We start from the raw sequence: 10,231 nt of genomic DNA, 5'->3' as shown, positions 1-10,231 counted from the left end.
TATATATATATATATATATATATATATATATATATATATATATTAACATAGAAGATCCAAGGGATCTTGTGAAGGTCTTGTGCATTTTTTAAAAAAAAGAAAGACAAAAAAAAAAAAATTCTCCAAGATGGCACAGTCAAAAGTGAGGCCCAGCCTCAACATGCCTGAGAACTTCCCAGATATCATTCCAAAAGCTTCTATTTTTCACATATGTAAACACAACTATTTTGAGGTGGTGAAGAAATTTGTGTATTCTTCCATAAGTACAGAAAATGGAGAACCAACAAGTGATGTTGCATGCTCAAGACACCCCAACTTGGGCTGGAATGATGACTCAGCAGTTAATAGTGCTCATTACACAATCAAAAGGATGAGAATTTCGATATCATCCCCTGAGAAATAATCCAGGCTTGCCATTCAGGCTATAAACACAGTTCTGGAAGAGATGGACAAATGAGTGCCGGGGTTTGATGGTTATCAGTCTAGCTGAGAAAAAAGGAAGCACCAGGTGCAGGGAGAGATCCTGTCTCAAAGGAATAAGGGAAGAAAGACAAATTAACATGTCCAGATGCCTTCTTCTGGCCTTCATGTGTGCATACAGATGTGTACTAACATACACACATGCATGAGAGAGAGAGAGAGAGAGAGAGAGAGAGAGAAGAGAAGAGAAAAAGAGTGACAGAGACAAACAAAAACAGACTTGACAGTAGGACTGTCTTGTTCAGAAAACTAAATTCGACAACAGAATTATGAAGAATTCCATCAGTTAGCCTTCTATATATAAAGTCTCCAGAAAACAGGTTTGGATATATAAAAATAACCAAAGGAATTACTGCCTTGGACCTAAGACAAATGGCATATTTTTTGCCACTTGTTGTATACCATTTTCAATAGCCAAGAGAATTGTTGTTGCTGCTCCTTCATGTACTGTGATATTCTTATGCCTGTGGAAAATGTACTAGAACCTCCACCAAAAAAATAAATTAAAAAAAAAAAAAGAAATCTAGTAAAGGAATGTAGCTGGGTTCTATCCTTGGAAGCATAATGGGTTGAAAGCAGTGTTTTCTTGGGCTAAGATTTTTATCTGGGCCTCTTCCAAGCTTACTGAGACTCTGTGCCCTTGGGCATTAGGACTGTTTACTTCAGGACTTATATCTTGGGTGGAACCCTGAGTTCTCGTGCCTTTGGTTTTGGATGAAGACTTAAATCATCAGAGGCTTTCAGAGTTAGACTAAGCCATTCTGTGGATATCTCAGTATTTCCAGCCTGCAGAAGCGCCATCATGATATTAGCCTCTATAATCATGTGAGGTAATTTTTCTAGTAAATCTCCCTTCATATGTCCAGTTCTCTGTGTATTTATATTTATCCTCTTGGCTCTGTCTTTAGAATTCCTAGTACCCTACCATCCTAACATATATGCCTACTAATAGAGTTTTTTTACCCAAGAATATTACTTTCTATTATATTTAAAACTCTAATTCTCCTGAAATTTATTTTAGGGTATGGTGTGAAATAAGAATCTAATCCTCTATACGTTTGGCAGTTGGTTAGACATCATCCCAGCAATATTTCTTAACTAGCCATCTCTAATACTTGGAAATGCCACGTTTGGTATATGATCAATATAAGTATCTGTTTCTAAATATTCAGCGCTGACCCTGTGGTAACTCAGTGATCTGGGATTGATGTCGTTCTTTTCTTCTTGTAGTATATTGAAGCTTTATACCATGCTTTTGAATTATTTCATATTTGGGAAAATCTACTGCCAGCACTGTATTTCTAACAACTTCTGTTATTAGTCTCTTTGGCATATTTTTAATCTTCTCACTTGTTTAGACCATAGCCTTAGACACAGTGTTCAGTGTTCTCTGTCTTTGCACAGCTCAATGTATTGGAGAAAAACGTTCAATCATTTTAAGTTTATAACCAATTAAATATAATGTACCTCAATAATTGACTATTTTTCTTAGACTATTCACCCTCCTTCATGCTGAGATGGCTGTTTTGTACCATTCTTATCTTCAAATCTTTATCCTTCATTTAAAAAAGTGTGCATGTGCGTGTGTGCATGCATTCGTGTGTGTGTATGTGTGTGTGTGTGTATAACATGGACATATGTTGGAGAAGAACTTGTAGGAGTCAATGTTCTCTTTCCACTATGTGGGGCTGGGGATTTAGCTCAGGTTACCAGACTTGGTGGCAAGTGCATCCATCTGCTGAGCTATCTCTTTGGTTCTCCTTCATTCTTATTCTCAGATGTATGTTTTCCTTCTTTTTCAGCAATGATTTTGGAAATAATTTTAATTCTAAAATGTTAAAATATTAACAAACATAAATAACAATTTATTCACTGTTGTAAGCCATTCATTTGTATTATCACTCATAAATTAAATTGTATTTTATAATCTAAAGAGTAACTCTTTTGGATATCTAAGCTGAGGGCCATGTCACTGACAGCATAGAAAACAACTCAAAGTTTTTCAGCTTATATTTTTACAAGAACAGTTATCCCATTATCACTTAAGATTTTAAGTAGAGTAGGTATAATTGTGTCATGTTCCTCTTCAGTCTATGCTTTATCTCATATTAACATAGCTATCTTTCTATCATTTACATGGTGCCTCTCTATGTAAAAGGAACTTTTATTCTCCTGTTTCAATTGTTCTCTCAGAAGATTACTGGAAATTACTGCCTCTGTCTGCTAACCTAGGCCTAGTCCTGGAAGCTTCTAGACTCCGTATAATCTAACCTTAGGTCTAGAATGTTTTAAGCCTCTGAGAGTTAACAGTTGAATAAGCTCATCCTTTTTTGTTCTTTCTGAGCCCTGGGCTGGCTCATTCAACTTAGCAGTTCTGGCTCTAACTCCTCTACCAGCTAATTTATACAATCTGGCTTTTCTCTCAGTATCTGGATTGCTCTGATTGGCCTCCAACTAATTCCCACAATCTTTTCTAATCTTCTGGCTCCATCTCATCTTCTGGCTCACTTAGTTTTCACCTGTGTTCTTTTTCTGAAACCTGTCTCTCCATTATGGTCCCAGTAAAACTGCCTCCATTCTCTCTCTGCATTGCTCCTTAAGTGGCTTCCCTTTCCTCTGCCTTCTTTGTGAGTTGGGCATATCCTACTCTCTCAAATATTTTCTGATTTGTCACCTTTTCAGCCACTCAGTTAGACATCACTTTCAAACATGGGTGCTTTCCTTTCGCAAAGTTACTTTACCTTCATTGTTTGGGATTAAAAGCATGTACCACCACACCTGGATCTAAGCTTTTCTTTACCTGAAACTTGCTCTATACCAGGCTGGACTTGAACTCAGATCTTCTTGTTTCTGTCTTCTGGATTAAAGGGGTGTTTGTATTCCAGCCAGATCACATAGAAGTAGAAGGCATTTGGATGTGATCTCTTGCCAGAACAGCCATGTTCTGAAATAAAATTCCTCTATCCCCCCCCCTTTTTTCCCCTTAGCACTGTGTTTGAAGTGAGTTTCTTGTAGGCAGCATACAGTAAGGTTGTGGTTTTACAGGCCTGTACCTAGGCCAGGCTAGATGTTTTGTTTATATAATCAGATGCAGAGTAGGATTCAGCATTTACCATAATATTGTACATATTTTAGGAAAAGGGGCACGATAATCTTTTTTGTTGTTGTTGTTCACCACCAACATCCCATGTTATACGAAAGATATATTTTACTTGGTTACTAGTGATTTCACAGACTTTAATGTAGCAAACATAATTTTTGATACCTAATTCCAAAATATTCACCATGTTTATATTTTGACTATAAATTCTATTCCACACCTTAGTTTTTCACAGAACATATCTGATGTCTTATGATTCTACTCAGTGGTTAAAAGTAATAATGGAAATTTTGGACTCACCTCACCTATGAAATAACATCATGTAAAGAAATGGATGGAAGGTGAGTACAGTGTAGCCCTGTCCATATTGTGAATACTACGTATTAAGGGTAAAGTTGCTTATGTGAGTTTTACGTAAACATTTTAGATATTTCTTAATGACAGTATAGAACTGAGAACAATAGTAATGACTAGTTCTTTGATCTCATATAATTTTGACTTCCAATAAATAGTTCCCAGATTCCCAAAATTTGGGTAATGCTCACATGAAACATGGAAGACAATAAATGGTAGTTTTTCTTTTCTCTTTCACATTTTACTTAGTGTGTGTGCATGTGTGTGTATTTACCTGCCCCATGGTGTAAGTGTGGAGGTCAGAGGACAACTTGCAGGAGTCAGTTAGTTCTCTCCTTCCACAATGTGTGCCTCAGAGATCAAACTCAGGTGGTCAGGCTTGCCATCAAGTGACTTTGCCTGCTGATCCATATTGCCAGTCTCTATACTATTTTAAAATAATATTGTTTTTCAGTGTTCTCCAAATATTTGATACTATTATGGATTTGAGGAAAACATAAGCGAGAAGACTAAAGTCTGGAAAGGGAGACAGACATATAAATAAATCTTATGACTATGATATAAGCATTGCTATTCTAGAGAAATTCAAAGAGAACCCAAAGAAAGGGGCTTGGTGCAGTTTGTCTAGATGGGAGGAAGGCTTCCTACAGGAATGATACTTGAGCAGAATCTGACAAATGTCAATCAAATCTGTTATTGATTGAAGGATAGTTTGTGTCCACATGCTTTAGAACTCAGATAAGTATGCATTCCACCTATTTTGAAGACACTCTTACTTCATGGGAAGCAACCCCATTCTTCTACAAAATTGGCTATACTGTTTCTTGATACATACATGTATGTGTATATGCTAATCGTGGTAAGTCAGATGGTTTTCTCAGTTTCCTTCAACTATGTATTTTTTTTAAGTTATTTATGTTGCCATCAAAACCCTTACTCATCAACTATTGAACTAACTCACATCTGTTCTTCAAATGCTAACCCTGTACCACCTCATTTTAGAGGTACCGACCTTTACCTTAGGTTGGGCCACTGTTTTTCTTCTATACTGCCACTGTTTTTCTTCTATACTTCTATCTGTGTACGTTTATTATTACTTAATTAATTGTTGTCTTTGTGCATGTGCTTCACTATAGTTTTAGCTATGTCCTACTAAAATTATCTGCTTTATTATCTGTTTTATTAACTTAAAAGATAGCCAGGAGTATTAGTTCATGCTTGTAATCGTAGCACTTGGAAGGCAAGCTAGGAAGATTGCTACAAGTAGGAGGCCATCCTGGGGTATATACTAAGTTCTGGGACAGCTAGGACTACAAAGTGATACTCTATCTCAAAGAAAAAAAAAAAACAAATGAACAAACAAACAACCAAAAACAGAAATAGCAACAACAACCGGGCATGGTGGTGTTCACCTATAATTGCAACACTCAGGGAGGCAGAGGCAAGTGGACCTCTGTGAGTTTGAAGCCAGCCTGGTCTGCAAAGTGCGCCCAGGACAGCCACGGCTACACAGAGAAATCCTGTCTCAAAAAACAAAACAACAACATCAAAAGAAATAGCCAACAACAACAAACCAAATAAACAAACAAAAAATAAGGATATAAAATTAGCTATACCACTCCTAGGAATATACCCAAAAGATGCCTCTCCATTCAATAAGAACATTTTCTCAGCCATGTTCATAGCAGTTCTATTCCTAATAGCCAGAATCTGGAAACAACTTAGATGTCCCTCAGTGGAGGAATGGATACAGAAAGTGTGATACATTTACACAATGGAATACTACTCAGCAATTAAAAACAAGGACATCATGAAATTTGCAGGCAAATGGTAAGAACTAGAAAAGATCATCCTGAGTAAGGTAACCCAGAAGCAGAAAGACACACATGGTATATACTCACTTATAAGTGGATATTAACCATATAATATAGGATAAACATAATAAAATCTATAACCCTAAAGAAGCTAACAAACATGGAATATGCTTAATCCTCATTCAGAAGGGCAAACAGAATAGACATCAGAAGTAGGAGAAGACAAGGAACAGGACAGGAGCCTTCCACGGGGGCCTCTGAAAGACTCTACCCACTAGGGTATCGAATGAGATACTGAGATTCATAGCCAAACTTTGGGCAGAGTGCCAGAATCCTTATGGGAAAAAGGGGAGATAGAGAGACCTGGAGGGGGCAGGAACTCCACAAGGAGATCAACAGAGCCAAAATAACTGGGTCCAGGGGGACCTGCAGAGACCAATACTCCAACTAAAGACCATGTATGGAGAGACCCACTGTTCAAAGGAAGCCCAATGGCTGCTTGATTTCCAAGGGGGTTCCCTAGTAAAGGGTACAGGGACTGTCTCTGACATGAACTCAGTGGCTGGCTCTTTTATCACCTCCCCCTGGGCGGGGGTGTGTGTAGCCTTGCAGACCACAGAAGAAGATACAGCCAGCCTTGATGAGACCTGATAAGGAAGGGTCAGATAGAAGGGGAGGAGGTCCTCCCCTATCAGCGGACTAGGAAAAGGGCATAGGGGGAGAAGAGGGTGGGTGTGCATGACTGGGAGAAGACAAGGGATGGGGCTACAGTATGGATACAAAGTGAATAGTAATAAATAAATATATAAATAAAACAAAATTTAAAAAAGTCACAGAATCATTAAAGCACTCTGTAAATAAGAAAAAAAAAACTTACTGGAAAGAAGAACAGAGTGTGTGCAAAGGCCTGGAGACATGAATGGCCACTGAGCCCTGGGAAAGGAAAACTAGTTCAGTAGAAACAGAGAAAGGGAGAGAAGAGGAAAACCCAGGCAAGATGAAGCTAGAATTGTTACCAGAGAGGGGTAGTATTGAAGACTAAGCTGCTTTTTTATTATGCTAAAGGAAATGAAGAGTTAAAGTTCAGAAGGAAGGTGTTTGATGGTTAGGTTTGACATCTAGAAAATACAACATTTGTGACAGGAACAATGGAGTAGAGGAAGTGGTATAGAGACAGTAGAGACAGCAGAAGGATGTTACCACAGACCAAATTAAAACATTGAATTGGAACAAAGCCAGCCAGCCAGAAAATTTAAAATGGAAGAACGTATCATTCCCAGGTGACCAGAAGTGAGAAGGCAGAGAAGGAAGAGCCACATGACTGGATTTCGGCTGTTTTGGGGGAATTGAAAACATTTGCACAGATGGTCATTTCTTCGTGGTCAGAGTAATTCAGATGGTAAGACCTCATGCTTGTGTAAGGCGGTGACTTTGGGAGGGACCAAAACAGTAGCCCTCATGCAAATGTTCCTCACACCCACATGGCTACTGACACACCTTGTTCAAGACCCTTATCTGCTGTCTCAGCTGTGATCATAAAACAAAGCTTGTCAAGACTTCACTTGCCTGCCTAACTCCTGTTGGTCCTGCAGGTCACAGCTAATTCTCCTTCCTGGTTGATGCAGGCTGACACATCAGCTTCTCTGGGGTTGTAACAAGGACTGTTCATGACAGACTTTTTTTGGACACTCAACTTTCAAATGGTTTCTTTTCCTTAAAATTAACCTGTAAATTTCTTAAAATCAACCTTAAAATTAAAACATCACCAGGGTCTGGGAATAGACTAGATTTCTTTCTCACTTCCCCCCCCCCCCCCCCGCCTTTTTTTTTTTTATAGAATGAAGTCAGACCTCTCAGCTATTCTGAATGGGGTATAAAATTTCCTGAGAGTTCAGAACAAAGGGACCATTTGAAATACTGCTATGAAGAAGGTCTTTGATGATCAATGAACACTGATTTCTTCTTACACATCCTTTGCTTTTTTAAAAAGTTTCCATTGAAAGCAAAGTATGTTGTAGAAATGTTCTTTTTCATCCCAACATTTTTTTTAAACTGAACAACCTTATCAGTTTTCAGTTTTTCTGCCTGCAACTAATAGTGCCCAATGCAGGAACTTCTGGAAAGTGGCATGAAGACAGACACATATTGGAACGAATCCTGGAGGCAGCTTGCTCTTGTGTATTTAGCAACAAATCGGTGCCTGTGGTTTGAGTCCCGGTTTTACTGTTTCTGAGAAATATAACTCAGAAATGAGCTGGTTATTACAGGCATGAGTATTGACATACCATTTTTGTTTAGTGGAAAAACATAATGTCAGGGCTATGTTTGACTTGACTGATGGGTTTAGCAATGAGGGCTTGCTTTGTTCATTCAATTACATAGAAGACTTTTCTATAAATAGATTCTGCCTAATCTGAAATATCAACATTTGGAAGAAAACATATGAAAATGTTAAGATTAAGGGAAGTATTTAACTATGATTATTGTTTGCATATATTTTTTGGACTCCATTTTTAGAACAATTATTTAACTAATACATAAGAATGTTACATGCTTCTAGGGTGCCATGTAAAGTTTTGATACATGTATATATTGTACAATTCTCAAATCAGGCTTAGAATCAAATATCTACAATTTCAAATACTTGCCATTTCTTAGTGGTACAAATATCCCAAATACTCCTCCTTCTAGTTTCTTTTCTGAAACACATACTACATTATAATTACTCTGTTTGCCATACTCTTCAACAGAATACCAGAATGCATTTTTTCCTACTTTAACTTAGCACTTGTTAATAAGTCTCTCTAATCTTTCCTCCAAGTGGGTACCTTTCTTTTTTTTTTTTAATATTTTATTTTAACAATATTCATCGTGTCAGTGTACCACACTTTTTTTTAAATGTGTTCATTGGTTGAACACTTAGGTTGTTTTCATTTATCATTCTTGTGAATAGTGCTGTGATAAACAAGGTAACACAGATGTTTCTTCAACACACAGGTTTCATTTTCTCGGGATGTGGTAGTGGGTCTGCTGCAGCATACAAACTTAGTTTTAATTTTTAAGAATGCCATTATATTCTTTTCTTCAATGGCCAGCTTACACTCCCACCTAGAGTATGGACGTATTTCCTTTTCTAACTATCAAACTAGTGCTTGAGATCTTTTTGTCGTTTTGATAACAGCCATTCCTACTGGCATGAAGTGACAACGAGTTGGGTTTGCGTTATTAACAGTTACGCAGAGCGTGTTTCATATCCCTGTTGACCAGTTGTGTGTCTTCTTTCGGAAAGGGTCTATTTAGGTCGATTGCTTTTAAGGTTTGCATTTAAATACGTCGATAGTGTGTCATACCTTTTCTTTTCAAGGCCTTTAAGACAAAGCTGTCTAGAACAGTGGGAGCCCTTACTCTGATTTGTCTGTGGATTTCCACCACGCTAAGGGTACCACTCTCGGATCAGCCAACATCCAGTGACATCCCATGTTGGAGTCTGAAGGCCAATTTGAAACATCTTGAAGGACAATAGTAGCTCTTGGTCTCACACTAAAGGAAGTGCCTTGATTCTTCCCAAAGGAGTAGCAACTTCAGCTAGCGAGCATTTGTTAAGCACCACTGAAAGCCTTTTTTTTTGGTGTTTCCCCCCAGAAATTTAAAAGGTAAATAACTATACTTTTTTGTGTGGGTTGGGTAGTTGTCAAGTTTTTGCTTTCAACAAAATTCAGAAGCATCAAACTGCGTTTTTAGGTGATAGGTATTAAAAAGAATTTCTGATGATATTCAGTTTAACATATGAAATTTAAAACAGGAATATAATTCATGGTGAAGCTTGTCTTATTCTACCATAAATTATTATTTATCAAAGAATAAATGAATTACATTTAAAAATTTCTGTCTACCAGTGTTAGTTACCTTTCTCACTGCTGTGACCAGAACACCAGACAGAAGGAACCTGTGGGAGTAAGGATTTATGATGCTCACGGTGTGAGGAGGAACAGTCCATTCGGGCAGAATGCACGTTGGCAGGAATGTGAGGCAGGTGGCCACAGTGTATCCACAGACAGGAAGCACCGGGAGACAATGCTGGTGTTCAGTAGCCTTCTCCCTCTCATGTGTAACACGAGTCTTTCCTCCTCAGTCGAAGTTCTCAGGAAACATCCTCACAGCAGACACACAAAAAAGTATGCCTCATTAGTGGCTTAGGAGTTTGTTAATTCAACCAAGCAGACAATCCAAATGAATCAAACACACTAGCCACAGTATTGTACAATTACGGTAAAAATATTTTAACGTGTTATTCAATGGATTGTAATCTGAATTAATCACACTATCCAAGTTGTATGATTATGATAAATTTGTATATATTACTCAACGAATTGCATACTACTAACAATTATAATTTAATCCAGAACAATCTCTTTTAAAAGAGTTAAGAAGTGACCGATGTTAAAAAGAAAGATTTATTTTATTTTTAAGCATGTCTATGAGC

The 10,231-nt window shown here is 37.7% G+C and overlaps 1 long non-coding RNA gene across 1 annotated transcript; it reads left to right on the top strand.

Annotated features, from left to right (window-relative positions):
- Window positions 1–3,846: 3,846 nt before the first annotated feature.
- LOC129684104 (uncharacterized) lies at window positions 3,847–9,537 on the top strand. The gene is made up of 3 exons (XR_008721282.1): window positions 3,847–3,921; window positions 7,029–7,147; window positions 9,113–9,537. It is a non-coding gene; the product is annotated as an uncharacterized LOC129684104 (long non-coding RNA).
- Window positions 9,538–10,231: the final 694 nt, after the last annotated feature.

Source organism: Psammomys obesus, unplaced genomic scaffold (assembly GCF_907164565.1).
Source record: "Psammomys obesus unplaced genomic scaffold, mPsaObe1.curated_primary_1811, whole genome shotgun sequence".
Taxonomy (NCBI): domain Eukaryota; kingdom Metazoa; phylum Chordata; class Mammalia; order Rodentia; family Muridae; genus Psammomys; species Psammomys obesus.
This window is presented reverse-complemented; position numbering and strand designations above follow the sequence as displayed.